This window comes from Stomoxys calcitrans, chromosome 1 (assembly GCF_963082655.1).
Source record: "Stomoxys calcitrans chromosome 1, idStoCalc2.1, whole genome shotgun sequence".
Taxonomy (NCBI): domain Eukaryota; kingdom Metazoa; phylum Arthropoda; class Insecta; order Diptera; family Muscidae; genus Stomoxys; species Stomoxys calcitrans.
In genome coordinates, this window is record NC_081552.1 from 269,106,438 (window position 1) to 269,126,700 (window position 20,263).

Consider the following 20,263-nt stretch of genomic DNA (forward strand, 5'->3'; position numbering starts at 1 on the left):
TTTAGCAGCCTCGTCTAAGGTTTGTTATACAACCTCCTCTATGGTTATATAACAAAAAAAACTCTTTAATGGCAAACATGTTTCGATAGCCGCAAACGATTATTCGTTTACTGAACAAATAATTATTCTCTTGTGTCTCTCCTACCACAGAGAGAGGGTGAGTATTTTAGCGCATAGATCAAAAATACTCACACTATTGCACATTACTGTGTACGAGAAAGTAATCCTAAGCAAACCCATGGACTTGCACATCATTGCAACTGTGTGCTAGCCACTGTTATGGATACATTTCTACACACAACATTTCTCTTTCGACTGGGCAAAGAGCGGCCAGTTTGTTGAGCAGCTCGTTCGTAGGCGAACATTTTTTAAACTTTCGCCTTAGGTACAACAATGCTGGTATGTCCAATGACAAAAATCATTGGAGCAACAAACAATGACTCTATCAGAATGACTCTACAGCACATACCTACATTGTTTGGTAATATTTACGCGATAAGGAAATATCCATTCCCAAAGCAGGTGTTTAAATGTGCCAAAAAAAAAACAACTCCCATAAGTGTTTTAATACCCACCACCGAAGGATGGGGGTATATTCATTTTGTCATTCCGTTTGAAACACATCGAAATATCCATTTCCGATCCTATAAAGTTAATATATTCTTGATTGTCGTAAAAATCTAAGAAGGTCTAGCCATGTCCGTCTGTCTGTTGACATCACGCTACAGTTTTTAAAAATAGAGATATTGAGCTGAAATTTTGCACAGATTCTTTTTTGTCCATAAACAGGTTAAGTTCGAAGATGGGCTATATCGGACTATATCTTGATATATGGTCCCATAAAAGGCGCATTTATTGTCCGATGTCGCCAAAATTTGGGACAGCGAGAGTTAAGCCCCTCGACATATTTTTGCAATTTGGCTCAGATCGGTCCAGATTTGAATATAGCTGCCATATAGACCGATCTCTCGAATTAAGGTTTTGGGGCCATAAAAGGGACATTTATTGTCCGATGTCGCCGAAATTTAAGACAGCGAGTTAAGTTAAGCCCCTCGACAAATTTCTGCCATTTGGCTCAGATCAGTCCAGATTTGGATATAGCTGCCATATAGGCCGATCTCTCGATTTAAGGTTTTGGACCCATAAAAGGCGCATTTATTGTCCGATGTCGCCAAAATTTTGGAAGCGAGTAAAGTTAAGCCCCTCGACATATGTCTGCAATTTGGCCCAAATCGGTCCAGATTTGGATATAGCTGCCATATAGACCGATATCTCGATTTGAAGTCTTGGCCCCATAAAAGGCGCATTTATAAACCGTTTTCACTGAAATTTGACACATTGACTTGTGGTAGCCTTTTCGACATCCGTGTGGTATATGATTCAGATCGGTTTTTTTTAGATATAGCCACTAAAAAGATCAATATTTTGTTATACACAATTGAACAATTTCTTGTTCTTATTATTGGGTTGCCCAAAAAGTAATTGCGGATTTTTTAAAAGAAAGTAAATGCATTTTTAATAAAACTTAGAATGAACTTTAATCAAATACATATACTTTTTTTTACACTTTTTTTCTAAAGCAAGCTAAAAGTAACAGCCGATAACTGACGGAAGAAAGAATGCAATTACAGAGTCACAAGCTGTGAAAAAGTTTGTGGGTATCCAAAGTTTGGTGGTGGGTATCCAAAGTTTGGCCCGGCCGAACTTGACGCCTTTTTTCTTGTTTTGTTCTGTTTATAGCATAAGAAATACAGGAAATTTTCAAATGATTCTGAAAGCCCTTCTTGGCAGCCGAGTTTGGTTCGCCAATCTATGACCAGTCCTCTGAAGAGAGCGATTTAATTTAAACCGAATGTTATGTGTTCTGCTTTATGAGTCGCGTATGTTAAAATTATGGACTTCTGGTTCCCAGGCGGAAACTAGAAGCGAAAGAACACATACAGCTTTAGACAATCCCTCTATCAGTGTGACACATAGTAAAAATAGATGTGTGTGAGCCACAGTACGTATCTTCTCCACGGAGATAACCATTATTGTCTTCCCAGGGAACTTTTTCTAATACTACTGAAATATTTATGTCTGTTTGATTATATTTGTCTACGAAATTATAGACTTTCCTAATGCTGAATTGCAAAAATTTTGAGAAATGATCGGCGTTCTGTTTCCAGTGGCTATTTCTTTGTTGTGATCTAGAGGGCAATGGCACTTGACTCGGCAACTTTGCGACTGTTTATCAGCGGCAGCATCCAAGTCCCCTTTAGATTTCCCACAAGGGGGACCACTGATATCGCTGCTATCAGCATTGGCACGCATTGTAGTTGAATGCATCACTCATGTGTGAGCGAGTGTAACATCTTTGCGATTTTCCTCACCATTTACAGTGCTTTTTCATACACCATTTCCACACACACACACACACACATAATCTTCAATCTCCAAATATGCTGGAGAAAATTAAAAGAAAAATGAAATGCAGTGTAAAGAAACATTGCAACAATGCTTGGCTTATGTTTCCATTGCCATTCACGGCTTGGTGAGTTTTTGTTTTCAGTTAGGGAAAGAAAGAAAAACATACTCAAAACTTACCCTCACTTCAGGTTCATTGGGTGGATGTGGAAAGAGTATTGTGATTGCCAGTGAGTAAGACTTTCACTTTTAAGTAAATAGAAACATACACTGGTACACCTGTAGCTACCACACAGATATCTCGTCGCATCCCATGCCATAGTGAAAACAAAAACATTGGGCTTATAATGGCAATATAAGTTTTGGCAACCCCCTTGTGTAATTTTTTATCCTACTACAACAGTATTATGTTAAGTCTGCTCTGCTATATTTGCAAGTGTATGTGGGAGTGTGAATGGCCCTCATTACCCTACTCATTATTTTGCTCTCTCCCTCTCATGTGCGAAAAAATAAGTCGTGTAAGTGTTGAATAACGATGTTATAATACCCACCGCTATAGAATGGGGGTATACGCATCAAGTCATTCCCTTTGTAAAACCTCAATATATTGATCTGCAACCCCATAAGTACGAGGGCTGCTATACAAATGTCTGGCCTAATAAGGAACAATCAAATTTGTATCATCAGCAAAGGGTTAAACATTTTCGACCATGCCAATATGTGGTTCACATGAAAGGTATTAGAAAACGAAATTGATAAACAATTTTGGGGCCATGTAAATCAAAATCAAAACCAATGACAATATGGGGTTTAAATAAATGGTATTTGAGAGAAGAGCACGATGCTGATAATTTTTCAGGGCCAAGTTCTCCCCCTCATGAGAATTTCGGGCTGAAATAAAGTATTTTAAGAATGGAGTACACCTTACATCCAAATTTAAATTCGTAGATCATTCAAATTTAAATTTAAAGATCATTCAGATAAAGGAAGTTATATTGTTAAACTGTTTGTCAAGCGAACATGTAGCATGGTATTTCACTAAAAGCTCTTTAAATGTCAAAAATAAATATTCAAAGGAAAATTTTGCTCCATATAAAGAAAAAGAAGGCGCAGCTACATAGGTCGCAAAGTACCAAAATAACCAGCAAATCTGTATGAGGTGGAAAACACAAAAATCGAGGATGTAAGTGAAAATATTTTAAATAATACTTGCGAAATATGTGCGGTATCGGCATACAATGCAATTTATGAAGATTTGTGCTACTAAATTTTCCATGAAGAATCCATTAAGGAACAGGGGATACTTCTTTCATATCAATGAGTGCAGTCCGAATAAAGTTAAGCTCAAAAGGTTGGCCCCTTACTCCTTTTATTCTAATTCAGTAAAGAAATACATGATTTAGAATTGAAAGATTTCGAACGATTTTACTCGTCCTCGTATGCGGTAAAACGCCCCATGGACAAGTAGGGTATTCGGTCGTGCTTTCGGAATTGTTTTGAAAAACTTTAACTTTAAAATTTGTTTTGTTCGCACACAATATTGCCTTCATGTTACACTATGTTAAATTGCCTTTAAATTCTGTCTTTGAATCTCAGGCGTAAACTAGAGTTAAAAAGTTGTTCATGTGTTAAGACGAATAGAGTGCCAACACACAGATGTTATTTTCATAAAATTTCCACTGTAGTGCTTAAATAAAACACTCCTATTAACTTCATGCCCAAAGCGAATATTTCCTTAACGAACCTACACAGGTTATGATTTGTCTTACGATTAACGATTTTGACAAATAAATCTACAAAATGGAAAAAATCGTTATTTTTCCAATTTCAATTTAACTTTATTCGATAATATTTCTTTGCATATTCAAATCTTGTCCCAACGCCTTAGAAGCTATTTTGGGGCTAGTTTAAATTTAAAATGTTATTTAGCAAAATTGTTCAAAACGCATATTTTCAAAAATTAGATCTTTTAAAAATTGTTATAAAAATTTAATTGTCCCTTCCATGTTTCCGATACATTGGAGAAAATAATGCAAGAGATCTTTTGAGAAGACTTTGGGGCTTCTTGCCAAATGTGGTATGTCTCCCATGAGGGTTTAGAAAATTTGTAAATACTGGTTTGCTGCTTTTCGACAGTTTTGGTTTATTTTCCAATAACACAATGCGTCAACTGATTCTCAACGCCGTCAAATACAGTGAGGACGATTTAAACAAAGTGGCGGAGAAGCAGTTTAAACCACTTTGGGCCATAACTGTTGCCAACATGCTGTAGGTATGACGTTCTTGAAAAAGTTCAATGACTTGGGCTACGGCTACTGCTGCTGCTGCTGGTGCTGGTATTTATGTTATGTTACAAGACGAAAAAACCCCACAATTCCAAAACACAGCCAAAACAAAAAAGCACAACAGACCCCTTAAAAAATATCTGAAAACCAAAATTCGTAGTTTTCTTCTTTGTGGAAAAACAACAACACCAGCAGCAAGCGACTTAATGGATGGGCTCCAATCACTCTCTGGCTTCGGTCGGGTCGTTGTTGATAGTTGCAGTACTTTTTTGGTTGGTAGTTTGGTAAGTTTTCGTTTTATTTGATTTACTATTTTTTTTTTCTTTTTGTTATTTTGGTTATTTTGCTGGCTGGTGCTCATTGAATTTGTTTTGGTTTCTTTTTATTGTTGTTTTGAACTGGGAGCTTTACGAAATCACCACGATTTAACAATAGACAATGACAAGTTGTAAAGTAAACGAATAAGAAAAAAAAACACACAAAATTTTCATCATAATTAAACGAATGTTAGGCAAACAAGTAGACGGTAGACGGATGCAAAGACGCATGGATGGACGGACCCACTAGCTGCCGTTGTTAGCCGACAGCAAACAAATGCATGAATAGCAATATGGCCAAATGGAGCTACAGAGCAATAATGCATTGTTCAATTTCAATCATTAATAAAAATTAGGAACATTGTCTAAAGGTATTCCGGTGGTTCAAAACCTGTTGTGTTCAAAGATATTTATTTAGTTTCTAAATTGGCAATTGATAAAATATTGCAGCATATGACAAGACTGACAAGACTTAGCAGCCTCTTGTCTGTGGCAGTCAATCCTATGCTCAACTTAAGTGGCAATTGCAGAATTGCTATGGTATTTCCTAAAAAATCTAAAACTATAACATAACATGAAACGAATGTCATTAAGAAATTGAAAGAAAACACTACGCCATTTCAACAAAAACATTGGGCGCACAACATTGGATTGCAAGTGTTGAAGAAATGAAGATGAAGGTTTTTTAAACTCCTACAAAATACGTATTGATGCTAGAAAACACAAACAGGAATAGGAAACAAAAAGAAAAATTGTAAAATTTAATGATCTCGCCCCCACAGGCAAAAAAAACTTGAAAAATTAAAAATTCGGCAGAGCCCGGCCAGGATTCGAACCTGGGCACACGGAGCAACACAGCGAGAGCCATTGCCGTTGTCTTAGCGTCCAAAGCCATCATTGCAACTTCCAACAGATGCACAAAATCATGTGTACTGCGAAAGAAGTGTAATTTGTCACAGAAAGAATGTCTGTCTTGAAAAATGTAAAAGGTTTGATTTAATGATTTCTTATTTTTAAATGGTAATATTTTCAATCACATTTTTAATTGAAAACAAACTTGGTACGATGAGTTTTTTAATTGAATGCATTATAATATTCAATTAAACTTTTTATTGATGTATTACTGAATGAAACCAAAAAATTTTTTTGCTTCAAAATCGATTATCTTAAAAAAGTAATCGCTTAAAAACCTGTCAGAAGTGGTTGGATTGTTTTGTTTCCTTAGATATAAAAGACGAAGAAGAAAATTGAAAGTAAAGATTCAACCGAAGCAAAAGAAGACTCTAAAATTATTGAGAAAATTACGCAGAACTTGGATTGGGGTCCTAAACTAGCAAATTAATTCAATAATAGATACCTGAGTGTTTTCGTTGCCGTAGTTTAACTCGGAGTCGAAGTACTAGCCGAAGTCGGAGAGTCGGGGCAAGCGTGGTCAACTCCGAACCGAACTGCGACTTCAGCTGAATATACAGATCTCCGGCCTCAAAACCTCAACTCCGGTCGAGTCCGCAGCCCTGATTATAGCTTAGTACATTTGTTTGTTATACCCAAAAGGAAGCGACCAACCCCATCCTTTCTGATTCCAGGTTGTTATGTCTGTCTGCCTGTCTCTCGTTCAATCTATCTGTCTATGTTAATTTGTGAAATTGGAAAAAAATAGCTCCCAATTTCCACTTATAGGGTAGGTGTAGGGCATTGTATAGTCGGCACCACCCCACTTTTGCCTTTTCCTACTTTTTTTTATTTGATAACCTGCCATGAGAACGTTTACAGCGATAATTTTAAAATTTGGAAAAATTACTGATAACTCGCAATGAACTTCGCATGTAGGCTTATCACAGCAAAATGTTCAATTAACGACAAAATATTCGACATTTTATGATTCATGGGTTAAGGGAACTTCCATCCTCCATTATTGATTAGTAATTAAAAAAACACACACACGCACAAAATGTTGGTCCTAGTTTTTTCTAGCCAAAGATCAGCAAACTTAATTTTAAAAAAAAATTATAAATTTTCCAACTTTTTAAGGAAACATTTACTTTGGTGAAAGATATTTTTCTCGATACCTTCTGAGGATTTTTTTTTAAATGGTAGGTTTAAAGATCCTTGAGAGAAGAAAGAATTCTACAATGAAAATCAAAATATCGTTGAAAGTTAGGAAATTGAGCTTGGGACAAGACAACAGTGTATCTTAGTTAGAGACGCAAAATAGCCTTAGAAATACGGCCGTCTATAAATGCTTACTTTTTTATACCCTCCACCATAGGATGGGGGTATACTAGTTTCGTCATTCTGATTGTACCACCTCGAAATATGCATCTAAGGCCCCATAAAGTATATATATTCTTGATCGTCATGTCATTTTAAGTCCATCTAGCCATGTCCGTCCGTCCGTCTGTCTGTCGAAATCACGCTAACCTTCGAAAGAGTAAAGCTAGCCGCTGGAAATTTTGCACAAATACTTTTTATTAGTGTAGGTCGGTTGGGACTGTAAATAGGCCGAATCGGTCCATGTTTTGGTAAAGCTGCCATATAAACCGATCTTGACTTCTTGAGCTTCTAGAGGGCGCAATTCTCGTCCGATTTGGCTAAAATTTTGCACGTGGTGTTTTGGAAACACTTCCAACAACTTCACTAAGTATGGTTCAAATCGGTTCATAACCTGGTATAGCTGCGACATAAACCGATGTCGGATCTTGATTTTTAAGCCGCTAGAGGGCGCAATTTTTATCCGATTTAGCTGTAATTTTGCACATGGTGTTTCGGTATCACTTCCAAAAACTGTGCTAAGTATGATTCAAATCGGTTCATAGCCTGATATAGCTGCCATATAAACCGATCTGGGGTCTTGACTTCTTGAGACTCTAGGAGGGCGCAATTATTATCCGATTTGGCTATAATTTTGCACATGGTGTTTTGGTATCACTTCCAACAAATGTGCTTAGTATGAATCAAATCGGTTCATAACCTCGTATAGCTGCGACATAAACCGATCTCGGATCTTGATTTTTGAGCCGCTGGAGGGCGCACTTCTTATCCGATTCGGTTGAAATTTAGCATGAGGTGTTTTGTTATAACATCCAATAACTTTGCTATGTATGGCGCAAATCGGCACATAACCTGATACAGCTGCCTTATAAACCGATCTGGGATCTTGACTTCTTAACCCTCTAGAGGGCGCAATTTTCATCCTCGATCGATCGATCTAAACCTTGATACAGCTCCCATATTTTGCTCATTGAGCCCCTACAAGGCGCAATTCTTATCCCAATGAACTGAAATATTACACAATGACTTCTACAATATTCAGCATTCAATAATTTATGGTCCGAATCGGACTATAACTTGATATAGCTTCAATAGCATAACACTTCTTATTCATTATTCTTTTTTTCTGTATGTAGGCACACACAAAACTTGGGAATTGTTTACAAACATTGTTTTATTAGCCCGAAATTTTCTTGGTGATTGTTTTATCTGTTCATAAAAATTGAATTTCATAATGTTTTGCGGACAATAGACCCACTAATTTCTGACAACAGACAAACAATCGAACGACCATGAAATTAAGGTTTTAAACAAATAAACAAATGAAAAAAGTTGAAATTTTCAATGTTATCTCCACCTTAACTTGGTTGCCTGTCTCTGGTCGGTCTGTCGCGTCTCGGGCCTTTCGTTGTGTTTATAATTGTTTAGTTTTATTGTTTGTTTGATCTTCCAAAAATAAAACAACCGCACCGCACCGCACCGCACAGCACCACTCCATTAGGAGTTGGTGGACTGCAGCCTATCCCCGGGAAACCGTGTGGTGACCCTGCACTTGTAATTCTTGAATTTGTGTAAATATTTGGAAGTTATCACTCTTATCTCCTCTGAATCTGTTCTGGCTGGTGTAAAATGGAATGAAAACAACCAGACTACAATGTCGTTATCGTCATAAGCACAGCCGCAGCAGCAGCCCCTCTTTGTCTCCCTGGCATGTGCTGGGCGGGCGTATTTTTTGACATTATTTACACTTTTGAAGAAATTATTGCTCTTTTATTTAAAATTCTAAATTCCTAATTTGTGATGGCGTCTTATCAAGCACAAGATATGGGACATAAGGAAGGAAAAAAGGGTTCGTCTTTTAATGACCAGCTTGCCACTCATATTTCCTTGGCATTCCAAGGAGGTATTCCATTTGTGATAATGTCAGCAACTCATCAAAAAGCGCGGCGTTTTTCTTAGATTTTTTTTTTTTTTTGTTATTCAGCTCCTCCATTATTTTTTGTAATCGGTTACTTTTTTTCGAAATTTCTTTTGTTAGTTTAATTTTTTGTCCATTCTTTTGTTTGGTAATTTTTCCACACAAAAAAATGTGCGCCCTGTTTTCAATTTACTTTTGATTTTCCCCAATCAAAAGCAAAGGCCCTTCCAACTTCGGAGAAACCTTCTTGGGTGCGTAATCAATTTCATAGAAGATAGATAGAGATTACCTTCATCAAAGTCATTGACGGACACAATGGAAATTTGGTCAAAGTAAGCGACAGACAAAAGTGGGTAGATACGCGTAAATGGACAAAGGTTGAATAAACAAGAAAAAGCGTCTAAGTGCGGCTGGGCCGAATCTTATATACCCTCCGCCATGGATCACATTGGACGAATATTTCGAGACGTTACAAACGGAATGACGAAATTAGTATGGGACTATACTATGGTGAAGGGTATAAAAACATAAAACCCTCAAAGAGGTTAAACATTCGAAGCTACAGCAAATCAAATAACAGCAGCATAAGGGAATTCATTGATTGAGTAGAAATTAGCTATTAAAAACTTCATTTGCTGGAATGTCCGCTTGTCATGTATCACTACTTGGCAGGCAATATGTCTAGGCGTATAAGACTTCACTTTATATAACGTAAAACATCTAACAAATATTTCACGAAAATTGTTTCAATCAAAGCAGTGCCTACCACAAAAAAACATCTACAATTGAGAAAATGAAGTATATTTTTGGGGCTGTGATTTATCACTTTACTAGATTAGGTTGTACACACCAAAAAAAGTTGGACCAAAATGTAAGATTTTTCCAATGAAAACGAGCCAAAGATCCAAAACTTTATAACTAAGATGCCATCTTCAATTTTAATTTCCTATGTATGTAGGTACTGACGGATAAACCATCTGTTAAAAATTAAAAAAAAAATCCTAAAAAAGAAGGAAAAGTGGGTTGGGACCATTTTGGGAGGTCTACTAAAATTCAAACAATCGACGTTCCGGTTTTAAACCACAAAATCGAAAGTTATCGGATACAAAAAGGTTTGTCGTTAAAACTCCTTCGATTTTGATTAAGACCCATGACCCATTGGGAAATTTTTCACAGACAATCGCTTGGTAAGAGTTATTTTGGAAAGCCATTCGGATTCGATTATAAAACGCTTTTCAGTGTCTTGCAAGTATTTTCGCACAATACACAACTTTCTCAATATAAAAACTGATTTTTCGGATTACCTTCCGCTTTTTAATTAAATGATATATTTTATTCTTATAACAAAGCTTATCTTTGCCCCATAAATATTTACAAAGCCATTCATTGCAAAAAAAAAAATTATAAAAACGCCTTTTTCGAAGCGAATTTTTCCTAACAATAAGCAACACTGTTTCGCACACGTTCGTCAAACACGAAACACAAACACTCAAAATTGCAACAACAAAAACAAATATTTAACGACTTTAGCTGGAAGGGGTGAGGGAGAGCAGAGACCGAGAGTTTGCCACAAAATGAATGGCAAAAGAGAATACCACAAAAAACAAAACATAAAACACTGAGCTCATTTGTGGGCAACGGCATGGCAGGGGCAAAGACGAAGCAACGACGAAGGATGATGAAGGAAAACAAATACGAAAATGAATGAGTAACACAAAAAGGATTCAACGAAAAAAGGAGCGGCGCCCTTTTTACAGGAAAGTAGTTGTGACAAAGGAAATGAAAGCAAAAATATTGAAAAGAAGATAAATCAAACAAAAAAGAAAGAAGTAAGCAGCAGTCAACAGTATGCTAGACCGACCACCCGAACAAAACCGATAAAAATATTGCAACAAATACAAAGGTCAACAATGTCGATAACAGACAAGCAGCAACAACGACGATAACTATGAAAGGCGTGTGTAGAGCCCCTATAAACTTGAGATGATTTTGAGAACCTACCTTTGACAAACTTGCGTGGGAATTCGGGAATTCTTGTTAATCCTTTTGGCACATGAATTTGATTATATGGTGTGGAGTGGTTTTGGTTTTTTATTTCAATGTATGCTAGATCCGATTGGCAATGGAACAGACTTTCACTTGTTTCTATTATTTTTTTGTTTAATAGGTATAATTAATTTTTCACTATGGTTTTGCTGTCTGGTTTTTAGACTGTATATATTTTTTGATTTCGTTAATATGTTTGATTTTGTATTCCTTTAATAGATGCATACAGATGTAGCTGCTAAATTGTATTATTGCTTGACGTAGCGGGCGGTTCTATATTTTGTGTGGTATTTGCAAATTTTTGTAGGGTTTCACTCACTAACACACTTTGCCAATAAATTCACAGTGATTTGTTGTCTCGTTTGTTGTCGTTGTCGTTGCTTTTGCATTGGTTTTGTATCATTTACACAGCTGCACACACTCGCACATTGAACTGGATTTTTTAATATTTTTCTTTCAATTTTTATTCAAATTAATAAATCTGTATGTCCAGAACACGTCTGGATGCGAAACATTTAAAGAATGCAAAAAACAAACACGAAGAACACTTGATTCACAATATGGCAAACCGATTTTTCTGGTTTTTATTTCGGGTTTGCGAATCTTTCTTTACGTTTACACCCAATACGACTATGACGACGGACAGCGCCTTTTTTCTGCCTTTGGGACTCGCATTAAAATTTTCTTCGTTTACTTGTACAAATTGCTTTCGTTTATTTATTTGGACAATTCTGACACATTTACTGTAGGACTTTGCAAATCGGATCACAAGAAACACTCACTAACTAGACTCCTTCAAGTTATGGAATTAAATTATTTTCTTTTAATTTTTGTTTTGTTATTATTTGTCCGCGTTCGCGACACACACGGCGGTCCCCAAGTCTTTACGCGTTGAAAAAACGTTATCGAGTAATCATGAATCGAGCAACCAGCAGAATTAACATTGTGAATCGTTAAATCGTTCGTTCAGTTTTCCCCTTCGCTCGCCTGAGAGAATGAGAGCCACTCAAACAGCCACACCAACGCAATAACAGAGCAACTGTGGCATTGCCTTCTTCGTTGAATCTTCGTCAAGTGTATCTCGTAAGATTTCCCCTTTCGCTCGGCTGAGAGAATAACATACTCACAGAGTCACAGCAACAAGAAATTGTGGATTTATTTGTCTTCTTCGTTGAATCCTCGTTATGTGTATCTCAATGGGAGTGTATGTGGAAATAATTGATGAGAGAGTGCTGCGCTCGGTGTGTGCGTGTGGGCATCTCACAGTTATCGATAACTATCTCTATTGTTATGTTTTTGTGTGCTTTTCGGTATGCGAGGAATGCATTTTCAGTGTTGTCAATCGTATGAAATAGTGTTGTATAGTGGTAGTGTGGTGTTTTATTTATGTTTACAAGAGTCAAGAGCCCTTATTTCGTCATTTATGTGTGTGCATGTGGATGAGTGCGTTATTTATTATTCACAAGTACAGTGCGCTTAACACTCGGATAACATACCAACCGTTATAACTATTACACTTCCTCTTTGTTCATATTGGACAATTATGCAAAATTGGTGTAAATAATGTAATTCGAATTATTACGGCCTTATTTATGGCTGTTACAATTTTCGGTTTTCAGCGTTTAAAACCCATAATTTTCCCGATTACTTTTTTGTAACACCACACAAATAAAAATGGCAAAATTAGAATTTTATTAAAATTTTACCATAAGTAAAAAGGGAATGTATTACTTAATGAAATCAGCTAGCTTTTTTGCTTAAAAATTTATTATTTAAAAAAGGTAATCGGCGAAAAATATGGCGAAAAACGAATATAGTGCCAGCCTTTATTCACAAAATGTAATGTGGTGGTGATCCCCTCTTAATGCTGGCGACAATTGCCATACATGGTCATGTAAAAAATTCCCCCCAAAGAGATGTCGCAATGCAGCATGCCATTCGGACTCGGCTATAAAAAAAGTCCCTTATCATTGAGTTTAAACTTGAATCGAAAAGCTTTCATTGATGTGTGAGAAGTTTGCCCTTTCTCGGTTCCTGGGTAAATGTTTACTTCATTCCCAAATATCTTTCTTTTGAGTCCTATATTATTGTATTGGTAAATATTTCCGGTTTAGAGAGACACTTGTTATAATGTTATTATGCGCTTCGTGCTCTACTTTCAAATACATTTTATATGAGCCCCATAATGGCATGATCGGTAAATAAATTCTGTTTGGGGGTGGGATGGACCCCAGGGACTTCGTCCCGAAAATAAGTATAAATTTCCCGAAAATTAATCAATTTGAACATCAAATAGCTTTTATATAATAGGGAGGCTAACCCATTTGGGGGTACTTGGGGGTGGAGCGACCTGCCATTTTTTATGCAATATTTGTAATCTACTGTCGAATATTTTCATTTGAGGCCCATATTGGCATGAACGGTGAATATATCTGGTTAGAGGAGTTTTTGGGTTGGGGAGGCCCACTGGGTACTTGGACCCAAATTTTAATACGATATTCGTTTTCTATTCTCCAATACCTTTCATTTGATACCCATATTGTGTCTATCAGTCTACTTTTGGTTTTGGATGGCGTTGTAGGGATAGGGGGGTGGGAACGCCCCCATTCGATATCTAAAAATTATATATCCTATGTTTCCTTCGAGACAAACTTACACAATCTGTTCAGCCGTTTTTGATTCTACGGAACAAACAAAAAAAACCGAGTTTCATATAGTCATGATGGGTCATATGCCCATTTAAGGCGTTTTTGGGGGGTAGGGTGACCCTCTATACTTCGATCTGATTTTGTATACCAGATTCGTAATCTACTCCCGAATACCTTTCATTTGAGGCCCATATTAACATGAACGCCCAATATGTCTGTTTGAGGCAAATTTAGGGTTGGGCGGCCCGATGGCTACTTAGACCCAAATTTGAATACCATATTCGTATTCAATTTTCCAATACCTTTCATTTGATACCCATATTGTCCCGATCGGTCTACTTTTTTTTGGGACTCAAATGAAAGGTATTCAGGAGTAGAGAATGAATTTCATATTAAAAGTTGGGTCCAAGTAACTGGTGGGCCGCCCCAAAACCCATTAAAATAGGTTTTTTTGGACGATCATGACAATATGTATATATCATGACTCAAATGAAAGGTATTCGGGAGTAGATTACGAATATGGTCTGGAAGGAGAAATAGACTTTATAATTTGTTGATTTCGGAAGGGGGCGGGTCCCCTTTATCCAAAATCGCAAGTGAACCGATCGGGGCAATATGGGTATCAAATGAAAGGTATTGGAAAATAGAATACGAATATGGTATTAGGATTTGGGTCTAAGTACCAATCGGGCCGCCTCAACCCTAAAATTCCTCCAAACAGACATATTGGGCGTTCATGCCAATATGGGCCTCAAATGAAATGTATTTGGGAGTAGATTACCTATCTGGCATAGAAAATCAGATCGAAGTAAAGGGGGTCACCTTACCCCCCAAAAACGCCTTAAATGGGAATATGACCCATTATGACTATATGGGACTCGGTTTTTTGTTTGTGGCGGAGAATCAAAAACGGCTGAACCGATTTTCGTAAAATTTTCACAGATTGTGTTAGTTTGTCTGGAAGGAAACATAGGCTATATAAAGGGTGATTTTTTTGAGGTAAGGATTTTCATGCATTAGTATTTGACAGATCGCGTGGGATTTCAGACATGGTGTCAAAGAGAAAGATGCTCAGTATGCTTTGACATTTCATCATGAATAGACTTACTAACGAGCAACGCTTGCAAATCATTGAATTTTATTACCAAAATCAGTGTTCGGTTCGAAATGTGTTCATTCACCGTAACGTTGCGTCCAACAGCATCTTTGAAAAAATACGGTCCAATGATTCCACCAGCGTACAAACCACACCAAACAGTGCATTTTTCGGGATGCATGGGCAGTTCTTGAACGGCTTCTGGTTGCTCTTCACTCCAAATGCGGCAATTTTGCTTATTTACGTAGCCATTCAACCAGAAATGAGCCTCATCGCTGAACAAAATTTGTCAAAATTTGAACACATTTCGAACCGAACACTGATTTTGGTAATAAAATTCAATGATTTGCAAGCGTTGCTCGTTAGTAAGTCTATTCATGATGAAATGTCAAAGCATACTGAGCATCTTTCTCTTTGACACCATGTCTGAAATCCCACGTGATCTGTCAAATACTAATGCATGAAAATCCTAACCTCAAAAAAATCACCCTTTACAATAATTTGAGGTATCGAATGGGGGCGGTCCCTCCCGAAAGTGAACCGATAGGCACAATATGGGTATCAAATGAAAGTTATTGGAGAATAGAATATCGAATATCGTATTACAATTTGGGTCCAAGTACCCAGCGGGCCTCCCAAACCCAAAAAATTCTCTAATCAGATATATTCGACTTTTATGCCAGTATGGGCCTCAAATGAAAATTTTCGACATCAGATTACAAATATGGCATAAAAAATTAGGTCCACGTAATGGAAGGTCGCTCCACCCCCAAATACCCCCAAATGGGCATTTTCGCCGACTATGTCTATATGCAACTCGAATGAAAGCTATTTGGGATTAGATTACGAATATGACATTAAAATTTGTGTTCAAGTCGAGGTGGTGCTTTTCTTTCCAAAAATAAATCAAATAGCCAAGTGTTTGGGGGTACGCCCTAAAGCGCCCCTAAACTGAACTTCATTTCCGATTATGGCAATATGGAGCTCAAATCAACGGTATTTGGGAGTAAAGAACGAATTTGTGCCTTTTGAAGCCTTAACTATATTCGTAGGGCCAAAGCATTACAAACATCGAGTGTCAGACTTCCATATATGATCTAAAAAACGATAAATGAACCTAATTTAGATGTTTAATTGTATTATCCATTATGTGAAGAGTAGTATGTATGATAATAGTTGTTATGGATTAGTGAACATAAACGGCATTCTTGTCACCCAACACCCACAGAAGGAAGCGATGGGCTTGTAGCACTTGGGCAGCTGTTCTAACGGAAGTCCTCATTAAATAACAAAGAATTCAATTCAATTTGCATAGCTCAATACATCAGTAACATCTGTCTAGGTACGTGTGAAATATTCCTAGTGGATCAAGTCAGTCAACGAAACTTTAAAGAAATTCCTATTGAAAAATTTGATACGGGAAACTAACAATTAACAGCCATCCATCCATCCATCTTGCCATCCATCCCAAGCATTCATTCAGTCGTTGCTACATGGTAGGCAGCAGTCACAACACCAACAACATAACCAAACTCAGCTCTGACCAGCCACCATTGATGTAGGAATCACGGATCACTCGCATGCATATTCCACTCCGCTACAACAATTGAAATTCCAATTCAGCCATTCGTATCTCATGTTTGCTGCTGTAAAGTGAACAATTCTTGACAGAGTATGATCCATTTCTTAGTCTGTTTGTCGGTCACTTAAGTTATAGTCGACAATAAACATTTTCTCCAATAATAGACATAAAATCACTCGCAACGCATAATCATGGCTGAAAATTGAGACAAAGAAGAGCACAAATAATAAGGAAAACTTTTAAAATTCCAGAAGGCATCTAGGGTAGTGTCTGTCTATCCTAAGTGTACGTATCCTAAGAGGCAGACCTTCCTGAGATTATAGAAAGCCTGAGTCAATATTTGTGTCAGGGTTCCAACAGAGAAACAGATTTTTATGCAAATGCAAATTTGCCCATGAACATTTTACTAAGGAACAGGTGCAAACTTCTCACATATCAATGAGTGCTGTCCGATTCAAGTTTAAGCTCAATGTTAAAGGGACCCTTTTTTAAGGCTGAGTCTTAACGGCGTACCGCAGTGCGACACCTCTTTGGGGAGAAGTTTTTTCATGGCTTCCATACCAAATGGTACGGTACAAGCGTAAGCAGGAGAAAACCACCGCTGATAATATTTTCTCTGACGTTCTCGCCAGGATTCGAACCTAGGATTTCATGCTAACCTCTACGCTGCGGTGGTCTCCATATATATATATATATATGTATATATAATGCTACATTCTGCCCGATTTTCTGTACTTGAGATTGGTGGGTACATAGATTAGCCACAAAGAGTTTAAATTTCCGCAAAAACATCTGAACTGCTATCAAACAAGTAAAAAGGCGTTAAGCTTGGCCGGACCGAACTTTGAGTTTTCACCACCTCGGGTATATATGTAAACCACCTTTCGTTAAAATCCGGTAAAAAATGCATACCTTATCCCGATAGATTCGGACCAAATACTTATAAGTACTAGGCATTGTTCAATTGTGTATAACAAAATATTGATCTTTTTAGTAGCTATATCTAGAAATAAACCGATTTGAACCATATACGACACGGATGTCGAACAGTCTAACACAAGTCACTGTGTCAAATTTCAGTGAAATCGGATTATAAATGCGTCGCTCATGGGGTCAAGACTTTTAATCGAGATATCGGTCTATATGGCAGCTATATTCAAATCTGGACAGATTTGGGCAAAGTTGCAGAAAAATCTCGAAGAGCCTAACATAACTCACTGTCTCAAATTTCGGCGAAATTGGACAATAAATGCGCCTTTTATGTGCCCAAAACCTTAAATCGAGAGATCGGTCTATATGGCACCTATATTCAAATCTGGACCGATTTGTGCCAAATTGAAGAAGGACGTCGAAGAACCTAACACAACTCACTGTCCCAAATTATGGCGAAATCGAACAATTTTTGCGGCTTTTATGGGTCCAAGACCTTAAATCGAGCGATCGGTCAATATGGCAGCTGTATCCTAATCTGGACCGATCTAAGCCATGTTGTAGAAGTATGTCGAAGGGCTTAACACAACTCACTGTCCCAAATTTCGGCGACATCAGACAATAAATGCGCCTTTTATGGGGCCAAAGCCTTAAATCGAAAGATCGGCCTTTATGGCAGCTATATCCAAATCTGGACCGATCAGTGTTATATTGCAGAAGAATGTCGAAGGTCCTAACACAACTCACTGTCCCAAATTTCGGCGACATCAGACAATAAATGCGCCTTTTATCGGCTCAAAGCCTTAAATCGAGAGATCGGTCTAAATGGCAGCTATATCTAAATCTGGACCGATCTGTGCCAAATTGAAGAAAGATGTCGAATGTCTTAACACAACTCACCGTCCCAAATTTTGGCAAAATTGGACAATAAATGCGCCTTGTATCGGCGCAAGACCTTAAATCGAGAGATAGGTCTATATGGACTTTATCTTGATATAGCCCCCATATAGACCGATCCGCCGATTTAAGGTCTTAGGCCCATAAAAGCCACATTTTTTATCCGATTTTGCTGAAATTCAGGATAGTGATTTATGTTAGGTCCTTCGATATACTTCTTCAAATTGGCTCAGATCGGTTCAGATTTGGATATAGCTGCCATATAGACCGATCCGCCGATTTAGGGTCTTAGGCCCATAAAAGCCACATTTATTATCCGATTTTGCTGAAATTTGGGACAGTGAGTTGAAGTCTTTCTTCAATTTGGCCTACAGCGGTCCAGATTTGGATAAAGATGCCATATAGACCGATCTCTTGATCTGAGGTTTTGGGCCCATAAAAGCCGCAATTATTGGCCGATGTCGCCGAAATTTGGGACAGTGTGTTAAGTTAAGCCCCTCGATATACTTTTGCAAGGCCCATAAAAGCCACATTTATTATCCGATTTTGCTGAAATTTAGGACAGTGATTTATGTTAGGTCCTTCGATATCTTTCTTCAATTTGGCTCAGATCGGTCCAGATTTGGATATAGCTGCCATATAGACCTATCTCTCGATTTGAGGTTTTGGGCCCATAAAAGACGCATTTATTGTCCGATGTCGCCGAAATTTAGGAGAGTGAGTCAAGTTATGTCCCCCGATATACTTCTGCAATATGGTATAGAAGGGTCCAGATTTGGATATAGCTGCCATATAGACCGATCTCTCGATTTAAGGTCGTGGCCATATGCTTTTCGAAATCCGTGTCGTATATGGTTCAGATCGGTTTATTTTTAGATATAGCTACTTAAAAGACCAATGTAAGTATTTTGTCCAAATCGGAACATAAATCGATATAGCTGCTATGGGGCATAATGTATGCATTTTTCACCGGATTTTAACGAAAGGTGGTTTACATATATACCCGAGGTGGTGGGTATCCAAAGTTCCGCCCGTCCGAACTTAAGGCCTTTTTACTTGTTTCATATTTTTACGTTTTATACAAGTATATGACGCTTACGACCTTTACAACATTTTGACAGTCGAAAACTTTAAAAATTAACTTACATACAGACCATCTCTGCTTATGACATGTAAAACTATTCTTTTTTAAATACAAATGAGAACGCAGATCTTAATAAAACTCTTCACTTAAGCAGGACTTTGAATTCCTATCTCAACAAGTAGGCACTTCAAGCTTAAATAACTTAAGCGTCCGTAGGCAGGCGTGCAAAATAAGACGCAATATCTGGAGTGTGCTGATGCCGTCCAGGCCGATAATTGTTGTACATCGTGAACTAATGCTGCAAATTGTTGTGGGCAGTTGTTACAATGCCTTCACTTTGAGAGCAAATTAAGTGAATGAATACCCCCACAACAAGGAGAGGTCAACGAACGTTTTCCAAGAGCTGTGATCGCCTCTAACTCGCACATTGTCCAATGCGTCTAGCAGAACACTGGCAGAAAAAAGCAAGTGATGTAAGTCATCATAAAAATGCAGTCTACATCAGATTGGCTATCCTTTCTAAAGCAATGCTGCGGGTAAATTGCAATCGTATATTTTATCACATACCTATTGAGTTAGTCTTTGATTGTTTTGAGCCTACTTGGTAATATTTTGTATTGCTCAGTGTGCCGATAAAAATCAGCTACATTTTTATATTAAAGGCAATTATCTTATTTTTAACGACATATTTATTTATCTAAACTAATGCTTGTGTAAATCAAGAGGACTTTGAGAGTGGTTAATCTTCATTTAACTATCTTTGCTTTAGCCGCGTCCCATGGG

At 37.5% G+C, this 20,263-nt stretch overlaps 1 protein-coding gene and 1 long non-coding RNA gene across 3 annotated transcripts in view; one reads left to right on the forward strand and one right to left on the reverse strand.

Annotated features, from left to right (window-relative positions):
- Positions 1–12,150, reverse strand: part of LOC106090024 (phosphatidylinositol 4-kinase beta) — a 213,254-nt gene extending 201,104 nt beyond the window's left edge. For both annotated transcript variants that reach the window (XM_059361175.1, XM_059361176.1), the window contains exon 1: positions 11,199–12,150. The gene's annotated coding sequence lies outside the window, so the exon portion shown is untranslated. The remainder of the gene's footprint in view (positions 1–11,198) is intronic.
- LOC131994344 (uncharacterized) overlaps positions 1–20,263 on the forward strand; it is a 37,060-nt gene that overhangs the window by 5,179 nt on the left and 11,618 nt on the right. The gene's annotated exons all lie outside the window — the stretch shown is intronic.